At 35.5% G+C, this 16,214-nt stretch overlaps 1 long non-coding RNA gene across 2 annotated transcripts in view; it reads right to left on the reverse strand.

Annotated features, from left to right (window-relative positions):
* Positions 1-1,707: 1,707 nt before the first annotated feature.
* The window catches only part of LOC107195994, a 19,476-nt gene continuing 4,969 nt past the window's right edge, over positions 1,708-16,214 (reverse strand). The window contains exons 3-6 of one of the 2 annotated variants that reach the window (XR_001517303.2): positions 15,853-16,021; positions 12,019-12,215; positions 5,492-5,653; positions 1,708-3,684 (exon numbers count right to left, since the gene is read on the reverse strand). This is a non-coding gene — a long non-coding RNA (uncharacterized LOC107195994). The remainder of the gene's footprint in view (positions 3,685-5,491; positions 5,654-12,018; positions 12,216-15,852; positions 16,022-16,214) is intronic. The other variant, XR_003047696.1, reaches the window with a different exon arrangement.

The raw sequence follows: 16,214 nt of genomic DNA on the forward strand, positions 1-16,214 counted from the left end.
ACAGGCCTTTTGCATCTACTGTTTTTGCTGCTTGGAATTCTTTTAATCCCAAGATAACATCATGAATAAATTGTTACTTCAGTCAGGTCTCTTTTCAATTTCATCTCATCCCAAGGCCTTTGTTCAATACTCTAAATAAAATAGCACTCCTGCCACTCTATCTTCTATTATCATTTACTTTTCCTTTATAGCACTTATCAGACCTGACATAGGGGCATAAACTGCCTAGATTTGAAACTTGTCTCCGCTACACACTGTTGTGACCCTGGTTTCTTACCTTTTTATGATTCATTTTCCATATCTGTATAATAGGAATATAATAGAACATATATCATAGAGCTGTTAAGTCATGTGGTTTAAACAAGTTTGTGTGTGTCTGTGTTTGTATGTCTGTGTGAGACAGACAGAGAAGCACTTGGAAAAATGAGTATCTGGCCACAAGCACTATATATGCACTAATTCCTAGAATAAATATCATTATTTCCTCCCTTAAGAATGTAAGGTCAATGAGAGCAGGAGCAGGATTTTTGTCTCTTGTTCCCTGTTGTATCCCTATAATTTAGAATAGTAACTTCACATTGATATTTATTGAATGAATTTTTATTTAAAAGTCATTGCTTTTTTGTGTATCATTCATCTTGCCACTTAAATAAATTTACTTAAATTTTAGTTGAGCCTTTTGATGTTTCTAAGTATCCACCTTTTGATGCTTCTAGGTATCCAAAAATATCAATTACAAAATATATATATATTTTCTATATTTACTATTAAAATTTACCTTTTTTGATTGTGTAGCATTTTTACAGCAACATTTAACAATAACTATTGCAGTCCTCCATCCCAATTTTACAGAAATCATAGTAGTCTCTACTTCATTAAAAGAAATACTCAATAGAATCTATTTTGAGACTTACTAAATTTTCTTTTAACGTAATAGAGTGATAAGAAAATTTTTTTTCTCATTTAACCTGTAGAGAGAAGAGTTTCTGCGTGGTGGCCAGCGAGTGCAATCTAAGCACATGGACTCTGGGATCATACAAACGTGAGTTCAGCTTCCACTTCCAACTTACCAGCTCACTGACTTTGAGCAAATCACTACATTTCCCTGATTCTATTTATTTTCATACTTCCTTAAAGGTTTAATGTAAGAGTTGAATAAAATAAACATAAATGAAGTGGTTCACAACAAATCCAATATATACTACAGGCTAAATAAATGTTAGGTGTCTTTTTTTCTTTTTCTTTTCTTTTTTAAAATCATTATTGAATCTTAACATTCATTTACTTGCTTGTCAAGTAGCTATATAAAATGTACTAAATGTTAGCCATTATCCTAGCCACTGAGGTAAAAATTCTCAGTCTGATAAGAGATAGATCATAAAACTAATTATAGTGCAATGTAAAATGTGCCTGACAACAGATGTTTGTTCAATTAACATTTAGTGAATAATTGAGAGAATGATTAAGTGAAAAGCTTTACCTATGGTATATATCTTTTTCTAGAGATCTCAATTTAAAGTTATTATTTATCCTATATTGGCAAAGGCTAAAAATTCCAATTCATGTATATACTTTATATACTTTATGTATTCTATGGCTAGAGTAGGGAAGGGAAGAGCTGGGAGATAAAAAGTAGAACACGTGAGACCTTCAAATAGTAGAATAGCATCATGGTTTTGGTACCTCAAAAACAAAACAAAAAAAATGTTTCAAATTGAAAAAATCTTCAATAATTTATTTTTATAAACATCCAGTTCTATCATTGGCAGTATATTCAAACAATTCCATAAGAAATTGCCATTAGCACGACATCAAAAAAAAACAACTCGTAAGACTTTTAAATACCCTTTGATTGTTTCCTTTTCTGAGTTGCTAAAAAGAACTTAATTGTGAAATAAGGCAAAAGCACAAAACACCATCTTGGTATTTTTTTTCAGTTTCAGAAAAATATACATTAAAGTTAAAACTAAAATTATTATATTCACCTATCATCATTCGTCTTTACATAGGAAACAATAGTTGCCTATCCAAACAGAGAGTGTGATTGAGTGTAGGTTCTCAAAACACACATGAATGGTTTTGGACAGATATTTGATCAATGACAAATTGGCCTTAAGGGAAATATGACCACCTTGGGAAAAAGGCACATAGCCAACTTCTTTTTGGTTTCAACAGCACTATCCGAAACTATTTTCTAATCTTAAATTTCTAAGTAAACTTCTGTTAAAACAAATATTAAATAACTCTTCTTAAATTTGATTTAAGTAAGTCCTCCAAAGGCTGAGATTACAATTTTAAGTAACCCACTAATCAATTCTCCGATTTTTATGGCAATAATAATATTGGCAAGATTTTGCAAGTGGTTGATGGCATAAGCCCTGTTTATAAGTACATGGTATCACATTAGGGCACACAGTTTTGATTTTTAGAGCATTCACTTAAGTTCTGACCCTGAACTAATCCGATTAATGCTTTTTCTTGTAGTGGCTGTATTTTATTTTTTATAACACTCAGTGGGAACAGAGAAAAGATTACATCCTAAATTAAAAGGCTCCAAGTGTCTGATATTAGCATTAGAAGCACCAAAAGCTGTGAAATTATCTCTTAGATATTCTCCAGAAGGTAGGTGGAGGAAAGATCTGTAGTAGCTTTATACAGTGTTTCCAAAAGAAACTCAAGAATTTCATAGCTAGGTAGGTCACTGATTACTGAAATGTTTCTGCTGAATTAATATTAAATGTTCCCTTATCATAAAATTAGACACTCACAAATACACTCATACTTGCACACTAACACCACCATCACACACAATAAGGGCTCATTATGCTATGAACTTGTTCTCAATCTAACCACCCCATCTTTTTTGTTATTGTTTTATTATTTCATTTTATTGTATATTTTGTAGCTGTTTCATTATATCATGAGATCAATTTTAATGGCATGTTCAGGAAATCAACTAACCAAACCTTAAATGCAAATGGCAAGTGCAGAAACCACAAAGTATGTCTAAGTTTTCCTTAACCTTATAAAACTGGATCTATGGGTATGTTTACACACACACAAGCACACGTTTTGTTTTTTTTCTTTTGGTTCAAACAGTTCATAATTTAAATGATAAGGAAGATCTAACAGTTCCTGAGGAGTTTTCCATTCTGTTTGACTTAAAAATTTGTATATTTAATACCTCTTATAGAATATTCTCATGGGGGAAAGGGGGTGAATTATGATAAGCTAACCATATTCCAGCCTCCTTACCTTATCACTGTTTCAGATACCTCATAGCACAGTAGAAATGACTCCCCTTTCTAAACTCTGGCCCAGGCCACCCAAGCTCTTTTTTCTACCTGGAGATCAGAATGCCCAATATCTTATATTCAGGAAGAACACTATAAAGGGACACTGAATCAAAGTGATTAGGACCTGTATAAATAATTGAGTCCTATATTTCTTATTATTGTCTAGAACAATGACTCGCATGCCTCTCCTCTTCACCAGGCCAGCCACGTCCAATCTTTGAGCCTCTCTCTGGCTTCTGCTCCTCTAGAAATCCTTCATGACTGGCAAGTATTCTTCCTGTGAGTTCAGTTGGAATTCTCTGTACACCTCTCTCGGGACACTTACCAAGTAATATTGGGTAGTCTAAATGTCAACTGATTCCTCATCCCCATAGTTGAATCACACTTCCTAAAAAAAAAACAAACAAAAAAAACACCACTATAAATCGTTGTACATCACACACTTCACTATTAACAACTTTAAAATTCTGCTCAGGCATCTGTATCCTAAAGTCGCCATCTTTACCATTTTCCTCCTGGCAGCACCTTGGCCTCCAGACTTCTCTAGTCTCTCTTATGCAGAATAATTCCACTTTGGGGCATATCAGATGCATTTCAGTGTTTGGCAAAACAAGGTTAGGCAAACAGTATTCACCCCCTCCAGGGTGCCATTTGTATTCAGCCTAGTGTCTCCTGATCATGTTTTGTAAAATCTTTCCCAATCTGATAAAAGTAACATCAGGACTTGCAGTTCTTTGCTCTGGAGCTCTACCAGTGTGACTCAGCGACGCTTTGAGTTGCTGATTTGTCTCCCACTCTGCATTTCTCCGGCAACTAGGTTTCCTCAGTCTCTACTCTCTATATGCCTTTTCTCTACCTCACAGCCATTGCTTATTTATAGCTCTGCTTCTCTCACAACTTTAGCCTGTATAATATACCATCACGACCTGATTTTTCAAATTCTGCTCCCAATACTGCCTATATCAGAAATTCAAACTAAGAAAGCCGATTGTTCCAGGTCATATTTTAAATTTGGTTTTGTCATAGCTCCTTGGCCAATATATGGATCCGACTGCCCTTTGTTTGGCGCCTTGTCCTGGTCCTGAAGTCATCTATAGTTTGATGATCCCGTAGTACAAAGATAATCATTCAGACTCACCCTTTCAACAACCATTTTCATCAGCTTAGTTCTTACATTGGGCCAGAGGACAGCAACTGTTAGGATTCTTGTGAATTATGCTAATTGTAGTTTCTTCTTCCACATTGCAGTAGATGTGTGGTCTCCATCCCACATGCCCTTTCCAAGCCAGCATATGCATCCAGCACCCGCCGTGTGACTATCAAAAGCTTATAGCTGTCCCCCTTCTCTGGGGAACTGTCCTCAGCTGACAGCAGCTGCTTCACCCCACAGATTACTGCCGGTTTTGCTCTAGTTCACCTTCCCTATTTCAATTTATTTCCTCTTGCAGATTTTATGTGAACACTCCCTCAAAAAAATATGAATTCTCTCAGGCTCTGTATCAAAAGAACATGACCTCAAACCTGTTCAATAAACTAACCTCCCTTTATAACTCCATTGGAAATAAGTAATTCTGTCAGCTACTTCTGATAGTAATAACTTTGCATTTATCTTTTAAATTCAGATTCAGTTTTGATTTCAGACATGGTATCATTCAAGTGGAGATATATAACTGCTTAATACATCTGCTGAAATGATGCACATGAGTTTGTGATAAAATTAAATGAGCTATAACAGGCTTAGGAGTTACATTTATATAAATTGCATATTTTTAAAAAATCCAATTTCCAAGACTCAAAACTATTTTGAGATCTAATTGACATATAACTTATTCGTTTCAGGTATACAACATAATGATTTGATATTTGTATATCTTATGATATGATGACCACAATAAGTCTATTTAACATTTTTCAATAGTTATTTTTCTGATGAGAACTTTTAAGATATACTCCCTTAGCAATTTACAAATATACAATACAGTATTATCAACTATAGTCACCATGCTATATATTACCATGCTATATATCCCCATGACATTTATTTTGGAAGTTTGTACCTTTTGAACCTCATCACCCATTTTTCCCATCCCCAGTCATTTCCTCTGGCAACCTCACGTTTTCTGTTTTTATTGGTTTGGTGTTTAGATATAAGTGAGATCATACAGCATTTATATTCTCTGGCTTAGTTTACTTACCATCATGTGCTCCTAGTCCATCGTGTTGGTGCTAATGGCAAGATTTCCTTCTTTATAAGGCTGAATAATAATTTACTGATTACATATAGCACATTATATTTATCGATTCATTGATTGATGAACACTTACGTTGCTTCCTTGTCTTGGCTATTATAAATAATGCTGCAATAAACATAGATATGCAGACAAATTTTTGAGTTAGTGTATTTGTTTCCTTTGAATAAATACCCAGAGGTAGAGTGCTAAATCATACGGTAATTCTATTTTTAATTTTTTATAAAACCTCAACTTTTTTGGGGAGTGGCTGTACCCATTAACATTCTCACCAGAGGTGCACACAAATTCTCTTTTTTCCATGTCTTCATAAACTCTTGCTATATCCTATCTTTTTGATAACAGCCATTCTGACAGGTGTGAGGTGGTAGCTCACTGTAGTTTTGATTTGCATGCCCCTGATAAATAGTGATGTTGGTGCCTTTTCACTATTGGCCATCTGTACATCTTCTTTGGAACAGTGTCTTTACCTATTTTTTGACTGCTTTTTAATTAGATTTAATTTGTTATTGAGTTTGTATATATATTATTTGGATATTAACCCCTGATCAGATGTATGGTCTGTAAATATTTTCTTTCAGTAGGTTACCTTTTCATGTTGGTGGTGGTTTCCTTTGCTCTGCAAAAACTTTTAGCTATTCTTTGCTTTTGATGTCAGATTAAAAATTATAATCAAGATATATGTAAAGGACTGTATAGCCTATATTTTCTTCAAGGAATTTAATGGTTTTGGGTCTTACTTTCAAGGAGTTTCATCATTTTGGGTCTACTCTTAATCCATTTGGAGTTAAATTTTATATCTGGTGTAAGATAGTGGTCCACTTTAACTCTGCATGTGGCTGTTCAGTTTTCCTAACATCATTTATTGAAGAGACTGTTCTTTCCCCATTGTAAATTCTTGGCTCCTTTGTCATAAATTAATTGACCATACATGGGTGGGTTTATTCCTTAGCTCTCTATTCTGTTCTATTGACCTATGTCTCTGTTTTTATGCCAAAACCATACTATTTTCATGACTATAGCTTTGTAATATCCTTTAACATCAGAAAGTGTGATACCTTCCACATTGTTGTTCTTTCTCAGAACAATAAGTTGCTTTGGCTATTTGGGGTCTTTTTTGGTTCCATACACATTTTAGAATTGTTTGTTCTATTTCTGTGAAAAATGCCAGGGAATTTTGATAAGGATTAGATTGAATCTAGATTGCTTTGGTTAGTATGTACATTTAACAATATTAATTCTTCCAATCCATGAGTACAGAATAGCCTTCCATTTGTTCCTTTTGTCAACATCTTATCGTTTTCAGTGTGTAGGTCTTTCACCTCCTTGATTAAATTTATTTCTAAGTATTTTATTCTTTTTGATGCAGTTATAAATAGAATTGTTTTCTTAATTTCTCTCTCTAATAGTTTATCGTTAGTGTGTAGATTGTAAGAGATTTCATTATAGATTTTTGTATCCTGCAAATTTACTGAAATTTTTTACTAGTTCTAACAGTGTTTTGATAGAATTAGAATTTATTTTCCTTGATTAAATTTATTTCTAAGTATTTTATTCTTTTTGATGCAGTTATAAATAGAATTGTTTTCTTAATTTCTCTCTCTAATAGTTTATCGTTAGTGTGTAGATTGTAAGAGATTTCATTATAGATTTTTGTATCCTGCAAATTTACTGAAATTTTTTACTAGTTCTAACAGTGTTTTGATAGAATTAGAATTTATTTTATCATATTTGTTTTTGGTGTGTGCGTGTGTGTGTGCGTGTGCGCCTAGTTTCTCTTGCTAGGATTTCCAATATTATATAAAAGTGGCAAGTGAGGGATTCCTTGTTTTGTTACTGATATTAGAAAAAAACTTTCAGCTTTTCACCATTGAGTATGATATTAGCTGTAGACTTGTTATATATGGCCCTTATTATGTTTAGGTATGTTCCCTTTATATCTACTTTAAGATTTATCATAAATGGATGTTGTATTTTGCTGATGTTTTTCTGAATCTGTTGAGATAATCTTATGATTTTTAGCCTTCATTTTGTTAATGTGTACCACATTGATTTGCAAATGTTGAATAATACTTGTATTTCTGGAATAATATTCACTTGATAATTGTGTATGATCCGTTTAATGTATTGTCTAATTTGACTTGCTAATATTTTGTAGAGAATTTTTACATCTATGTTCATTGGGGATATTAGCCTGTATTTTTTTCTTGTGACATCTTTGTATGGTTTGGTGTTAGGGTAATGCCGACCTCATGAAATGAGTTTGGAAGTGTTTCTTTCTCTTTTTTCTGGAAGAGTTTGAGAATGATTTATATTCTTTAAATGTTTGGTAGAGTTGACCCATGAAGTCATATGGTCTTAGGCTTTTATTTGTTGGGAGGTGTTTGATAGCCGATTCAATCTCCTTACTAAGAAAATCTGAATAGATTGATTACATTTTTTCATGAGTCAGTCTTGGTAGGTGGCATGTTTTTAAGAATTTATTTCTTCTATGTTGTCTCATTTATTAGTTTCTAGGAATTTATTTCTAGGTTGTCCCATAACTGTTCTTAGTAGTCTCTTATGATCCTTTGTGTTTCTGTGTTATCAGTTGTGAAGTTTCCTTTTTATGTCTGATTTTACTTATTTGAGTCTTCTTTCTTTCTTGGTGACTCTAGCTAAAGGTTTGTAAATGTTCATCTTTAAAAAAAAAAAAGCCCTTCATTTCATTGATCTTTTCTAGTATCATTTTAGTTTCAATTTCATATATTTCTATTCTGATATTTGCTATTTCCTTTCTTCTGCAAACTATGACTTTGTTGTTCTTTTTCTAGATCTGCGAGGTAAAAAGTTAGGTTGTTTATTTGATCTCTTATTTCTCGATGTACATTTTATCAATAGGAACTTTTAGATTTGCTTTTGCTATATTCTACAAATTTTGGTATGTTATCTTTCCATTTTCATTGGTCTCAAAGTATTGTTCTTGATTTCTTCTTTGACCCATTGGTTATTTAGTAGTATGTTTAATCTCCACATATTTGTGAATTTTCCAGTTTTTTTCTTATAATTTGTTTTATACCACTGTGGTCAGAAAAAGATGCTTGATATGATTTCAATCTTCTTAAGCTTATTAAGCTTTGTTTTGTGGCCTAACGTGATCTATTCTGAAGAACGTTCTATGTGTACTTAAGAAGAAATGTGTATTATGTTGTTTTTGGATGGAATGTTCCTGTTATAACTTTTAAGTCAATCTGCTCTGACATCTTGAAGGCCAGTGTTTCCTGACTGATCTTTTGTCTTATATAACCTATCCCTTGATGAAAGTTGTGTATTAAAGTTTCCTACTATTATTGTATTGTTCTATCTGTCTCTTTAGGTCTGTTAATATTTGCTTTATATATTTAGGTGCTCCTATGCTGGGTCCATAAATACGTAACAAATATTATATCCTCTTGTTGGATTGGCCTATTATTATATAATGATTTTTTTTATACATTTTGTCTTAATGTCTATTTTGTCTCATGTAAGTATAGTTACTGCAACTTTCTTTTGGTTATCGTTTACATGGAAATTTTTTTTCCATCCCTTCACTTTCAGTCTCTGTCATTTCATCTGAAATAAGTCTCTTTTAGACAGCATGTAAATGGGTCTTTGTTTTATTATCCATTCAGCTACCCTATGTCTTATGATTGGAGAATTTAGTCAATTTACATTTAAAGTAAATATTGATTGGTATGTACTAATTCCCATTTTGTTAATTGATTTCTCTGTTTTGCAATTCTCTTGTTGCTTTCTTGCCCTTATTTGTGATTTGATTATTTTCTTTATTTAGATTCCTTTATCTGTATCTTTTGTGTATCTGCTATAGGTTTTTGCATTGTGGTTACCATGAGGCTTACATAAAACAACTTATATCTAAAACAATCTGTTTTGAGTTGATAACAACTTAAATTTGAATGCATTCTAAAGCTCTACATATCTACTCTCCTCCCCAATATTTTGTTTTTGATGTCACCATTTACATCATTTTAGCTTGAGTGTCCATTAACAAATTATTATAGTTTTACTTATTTTTACTACTTTATCTTTTAACCTTCAGACTAGCTTTACAAGTGATTAAACCATCATCCTTTCAACAGTAGATTACTCTGAATTTTACTATATATTTACCTTTACCTGTGAGATTTATACTTTCATGTTTTCCTGTTACTAATTAGTGCTTTTTTATTTCAGTTTAAAAAATTCCCTTTAACATTTCTTGCAAGGATTGCCTAGTGATGATTAACTCCTTTAGCTTTTGCTTGTCTGGAATACTCTTTCTCTCTCCTTCAATTCTGAAGGTCAAATTTGCTAGAGTATTCTTAGTTGGCAGGGGTTTTTTTTTTTTTCCATTTTAGTTATTTGAACATATCATGCTACTCCCTTCTGGCCTACAAAGTTTCTGCTGAAAAAGCTGCTAATAGTCTTTTTGGGGTTTCCTTGTGCATATCAAGTTGTTTTTCTCTTACTCCTTTACGATTCTCTCCTTAACTTTTGATATTTTGATTATAATGTGTCTTGGCATGGATCTCTTTGGGTTTATCTTATTTGGAACTCTCTGAGCTTCCTGGACCTGAATGTCTGTTTCCTTCCCCAGGTTAGAGAAGTTTTCACCCACTATTTCTTCGAATATATTTTTCCCCTTTCTCTCTCCTTCAGGGAACTGTATAATGCGAATGGTCTACTCGATGTCATCTTATATGTTTCTTAAGCAAACTTTACTCTAAAATTATTTTTTCTTTTTGCTTCTCCGAAGGTTGAATTACACTGCCCTGTCTTTGAATTCAAAGATGCTTTCTTCTGCATCATCTAATGTGCTATCGACCCCTCTATTATATTTTTCAGGCCACTCCAGTCTGGCAGCTAACAGCTTATTAAGGGAAAGTTACATATGAGGCACATCTTGGACAGTAGCAAGATAAAGTGGATATCCTTCACACCAATTGGCAGGCACTAAAGAATTATAAAGGTACAGGTCAGGATGCATGGAAGTACTGGGGCATGTCCAGTCCAAGAAAGAGGAAAATGCCTTATATGCTTGCCTGGGGCAGGACAATATTCTGTTCCAGGAACCAGCATGCTTGCAGCATAGGGGAGGGTTCAATTGGATAGTCTCTGAGGGGATTTATGGGATGCAATCTTTGTTCTTGCCTGGATCTGGTTTGCATGTGCAGCAATGGTCACGTCATGGGACAGTCTCTCCTCCACAGAAGCTTACCCTTCAGACCACAGCTATGAAGATAAGCTATTAGGTCTCTTTCACAGAGAGGCTGGCACTTTAGTCTATTGCCTCTCTGCTGTTTCCTGTGGGTGGTAGCCAGTTAAAAACTCTTTCTCTGTTTGTTAGAGCCCTGCAGGACCCATGAGCATAAGCCACACTGTGTAAGCTCCTTTCCAGGAGATATGAGCAATCTGAAGCAAGGCAGAGGAAAAACACAAATATAGTACTGTTACTGAACTCAAGAGGTTCATTTTGCCTGTACACGGCAAAGCCAAAAGAGACACAGACAGGAGTTTGCAGCAAAGAAAAAGATTTATTTAAGGAAGTGGTGTGAAGTTCAGAGACACAGGTGAGGTAGCACTCAAAGACCTGGCTCCCTGATGGCCTCTAGGGCATATATTGTAAATACTCATTAGTAGCTAAGGGATTTGGGGTTGTGGACTCTCCTGATTGGTCAGGCTAGAGTAGGAGGTAGTTCATCATTGCATCAGGTTCTGATGTCAGTCATGGCATGTTATGGTTTCAAGGGGATGTCCATAGGTTAGGTCGCCTTCATGGGTATAGAGCTTCAAGATGTTATCTTTAGTTTGACCTAAATTCTGTTTCTGTGGTCAATAGACCTGAGGCTATGTGTCAAAGAAGATTTGATCCTGACCTAAGGACTTGATAAGGGAGTGGGCATGCAGTAAGCAGAAGGATAAGGAAAGAGAAGAAGCAAGTGAGCCCAAGGCCAGTTTGAATCAAGGAGAAAGAGAAGAAAAAAACATTTTAAAGAAGCAAAGATTTACATGGTTACAGTGCCTACTGGCCTCTATCTTTGGAGAGTATTTCAGTGGGCCCCTAGAAGTATATTAAATTAGATGACTAGCCCTCAAGGCGGATGCTTTAAGACAAGCAAGTGAGTCTCTTTCACAGAAAATCTGGGTTCTTTTCAGTTGATTGCCTTTGTGCTAGGCTCTGGAGCAGGTGTGTCTATGTACATTAGCCCTTTAAGAACTATTTCTCAGTTCACTATATCCTGTGTGTCTCCTGGACATAAGCCCTATTGGCTTTCAAAGCTAGATGTTTTGTGGGTTCATCTCTCAGGGGCAGAACTTAAAAGTTAAGGTATCTGATGTAGGGTTCAAACCCTTCATTCTTCAGGGAGAAGCTCAGAGTTTTAAGTTCCCTTCCAGTTGTAGATCACTTGTCTGGGGTGAGGTTTATGGCAAGATTGTGTCTCTGCCTCTCTTACCCGCTTCCATGTAGGTTTTTCCTCATACACCTGATTTGTAAAAGTTGCTCAGCTAGATTTTCTTTTGCTTTCAGAGGCCATTGTTCTGTATGTAGCTGTAGATTTGGTGCGTTCCTGGGAGGAGGTTAGCTCAGGATTCTCCTGTGTTGCCATCTTGAACCAGAACTCCCAGGACTCAAGTTCTTGAACCAAATAGCCTAATAGGAAATGAAATTAAAAATTTGTGGTTATTTAAGAACTAAAAAATGAAAACCTATTTAAAATGGCTTGGAAAAATATGGCAGAATAGCTTTAGCAACTTTCTCTTCTCTCCTGCCACCCAACAGAAACAGTAGACAAGAAAGATAGATTGATTTAAAGGAACCAAAATACATCTTTCTTCAGAGATTAATGATTTGTTTTTTGCACTGTTTTATTATATGTAAATGTTTTTGATAAAGTGTTTTGAGGTAACTAGTTTACAACCCAATTAATAACTATTCATAGAAAAAAATCTCACTTGTGGGGGTAAATGTATCTTGTTATTCTTTTAATAACTCGTTTCTAGCAATAAATTGGTTAAGGGACACAGTGTCATTTAAAATCTTGAAAATTTTATATGTAAATTATCAATTTGAATTAGATCATTAATATTAATTACTATTTCTGAAATCTAGAAACGTTTTCTTTAATAAACCTTAGCCTTTGGTCTCGTTGTTGCTTGGTGACCCCACTATTCTCCATATTTGATAAGCTACCTTTGAATTAGTTTTAAGTTCCCTGTATAGTGGTGGTTTTTTCAGTTTAATCTGAAATATAATACAGGTCTGGCATTTGACAACGTGATCTCTCTCCTTTTTCTTCCAGTCTCTCTATACCATAAGGATCGTAGACCTTATGTTAACACATTGAGCCCCTCTACATGGAATTGTTAGGACAAAAAAAGGTTCTGTCCGCCTTGATACATCTAGGCTGAAGAAGAGAGATGTGCAGGTTTTGCAGCAAAGAAAGTAAGATTTATTAAAAACTTCAAGTCCCAGAGACACAGGTAAGCTCTCGCTCAAAGGCCTGTCTCAGGAGTACGGGTGTCAAAGGGTGTCTCAGGAGTACAGATGAAATAGAGAAATATCAGTGATGGAAACTAAGAGTTGGGGTTATGACTGAATGATTGGAAGGGGATTAGGTAATTGAATATTGTGTCCTGTTCTGGAATCAGCCATGTTGCCATCCCATCTGGTCCATTGGCTGAAATACATCTAAAGTCAAGATGTTATCCTTGGTCTAAAGTCCAACCAAACCCTATTGTCCTGATTATAGACCTGAAGCTCCATTAATCTTATGTCCTAAAGCTCAATGATTAAAGGAGCACACAGAGGATAAGGGGAGAGGGGGAGGCAGAAGAAAGTGAGACACAATGACATTATCTGGGCAAAACCAGCTTGAATCAGAGAAAAACTATATTAAAGAAATGAAGTTCATGTGCAGCTACAGTCACAGAATATTTAAGACAGATCTCCAGTTAAGAGGGTATTTATGCATTTGATAAAGGAAAGCCCTTCATCAAATACGATCATCAATGAAGCATATTATATACACTCAGTAGGGCAAGACACCAATCATCCAAATAATTCAGTTTTATTGGTTTATTGTTGTTGGCATTATTATAACTCCTTGCCAGAAATTCTCGCACTTTAATACAAAAGAAAGTCAGTGTTTACCATACGCCCCTCTGTTTAATGAGGAGGATAGATTTACTGGTCCTCTAGTCCATTTGTTTTGTAGAATGTTTCTGTGTGGCAGAGATTGGTGAATCTGGCTGATGTTTAGAACCCTAGATACAAGGGTGTTTGAAATACAGTTTTTAGTTTTCCAATGCGATCCACTCATGCTCTGTCCAGAAGATAGAAGTGGGTCAGAAGTCAATGATGTACTTTATTGCTGTTTTCTGGGAACCATCACAGCCATAAATGTTGGGTCTGTCTGAGGTAGTGCCCCAGAGCCTAGTTGCTGCCGTGGGTGGGGTTGTCCAGCACACTCGCAAAGGCAGTGTAGTGGCCTTATGATTCTTACCCCCTTGATCACAGTCAAGGAGCAGCTCCTCTGATTGGAGAGAGCTCCTCATTGTTGCTGAGGGTCATTCCTGGAGGACCTGCCTAGAGGCTATTTCTTCCTCGTTTTGAATTATTTTCTGCTTCAAATGGCTAGATTTTTGTTTCTTCTAACTATATTCTGACTGATACTGGTCTCAGGAAGGACAGCTTAGAAAAGAGAATCTGAGATATATTTAAGGTAAATCAGAAAATTTCAATTATAAGTTTGAAAGCACTTCAAGAAACTCAGCCTTTAAAGTTCAAACTTTGCTGCAGCCTCTAGCATTTGGTGAATGGGTGATAACTGATCAATCACGCTGACAAAGTGTGGCAGATTGCAAAGAGCAGAGCATCTGAAGTCAGACAGGAATGCACTGTCTAGTGGGTTCCCAGTTAGAGCTATAGTTTCCAGACAGGCTGGCCAAAGAAAGGTAGCAAAATGAAAGAAGAAACTTAATCTTTAGCTAAAGACAGAAGTCCCCTAGTCATCATTGGAAGATTAGTATCCCATGCCTGGGATGGAAACCCATGCTAAGCTAGAAGGGGCGGGCAATCTCAGCACGGTTAAAGGAAGGTTTTGGAAGGCGACAGTCCTAAGGTCTTCTGGCAACTTTATCACTTACTGGCTATATAACCTCAGCATTTTCCTTAGTCTCTGAGACTCAGTTTCCACAACTATAAAATGTGAATATCAATACCCTGCTCACAGAGTTTTATTAGATATAAAGCATACAAAGCACCTACAGTGCCTGACCCACAACAGGTGTTCAAAAGTGGTAATGAGCTCTCACTCCCTCAGTTTTTAATAGTGAATTTAGCTTTGTTCATACAGAAAGAATAAAATATGAGGATTGAAACAGAAGAAAGCCCCCCCTCAAAAAAGATAAATAGCAAGATCTAGAGCCAGAAGGGCTAATGTTGTCTCTTGGGCCTTGAGACACAGGGAAGAAGAAAACAAAGTTATCTAGAGCCACACAGAATCCAAGATGGGCCCTCCTCACGCATGAGCCCTGGGCGGCTATGAAAACATGAGGTCGCTCTCAGCAGTGCAGGCATGCGTAGTGCTTTCTTTTATAATTCTGTTTTCACTCGAAACTTGCCAAACTTTTTTTTTTAGGTGAACCTCTCGTATTTTTTTATGGCTCAGATTGATTATTTCAAGTAGCATTGGAAGAAAGCAAAGACACGCTTGTTATTAAAATGCAAGGGGGTGGAAGAAGGGACACAATTATAGGATGTTCTTCGTATACGGTTAACTATGTTAGATTGTCCATATAGATCATTTAAAAAGCCACTGCATTTTTTTAATTGAAATTCTGAATGTGAAAGCTTCACAGTGAGGAACTTTGTGCTATTAATGTTCTAAATATGGACAATACTGACTAGAACAAATAAAAAGTGACAGCAACCACATTCTCTGCCTACCTGTGCTGGCATGGTTCAGTGTACCCTGTGCCCACAGACAAAACAGCACAAATATCACTGGTTCATTCAGTGTAATCAATCAAACTATTGGTCAGTATAAGAAAACAAAAGCATGATTATTGTTTTGCCTTGCAAATCAAACTTGTTTGTGTACAGACAGATCTACAATATTCTGGTTAATTTTCATCATTTTAGAAACCATGTCAAAATAGGCATAGCACATGTATAACTATTATAAACTCTTTATATGTGGATTTAACTGTACTTTTGGGAATGACTGACCATTTTTTTCATCAAGTTCAATCTCCACCTGGCACCGTTTTTCTTTAAGAAAGTTTACCTTGGTCAGATAGAGGTGGGTATGAAAAGTATAACTGTCTTGAGTGTGGCTCAGAAGTATGATGCTCCTGGGGAAGCCATGTGCTCCAGACGCTTCAGGAGACATCAACAAGCGATACAGGTGATACAGATGCAACTTGGAGGTCCAACTAAATTCGGAATGTAACTCCCTGCAAATATTTGAAGATATTAGGAATCAGAAAACTAATATGGAACCATGATGGAATTAGTACCTGTTTACTGGCACTCATCAGGCAGTGATTCTACTGAGACAACAGGGAAATGCTATGAAATCTACTCCCCTCTTGGAGGCCAAGCTCACTCAGAACCCTGTGCTGTTTTATAGACATCAAGTTCAAGCCC

Source organism: Pteropus alecto, unplaced genomic scaffold (genome assembly GCF_000325575.1).
Source record: "Pteropus alecto unplaced genomic scaffold, ASM32557v1 scaffold164, whole genome shotgun sequence".
NCBI lineage: Eukaryota > Metazoa > Chordata > Mammalia > Chiroptera > Pteropodidae > Pteropus > Pteropus alecto.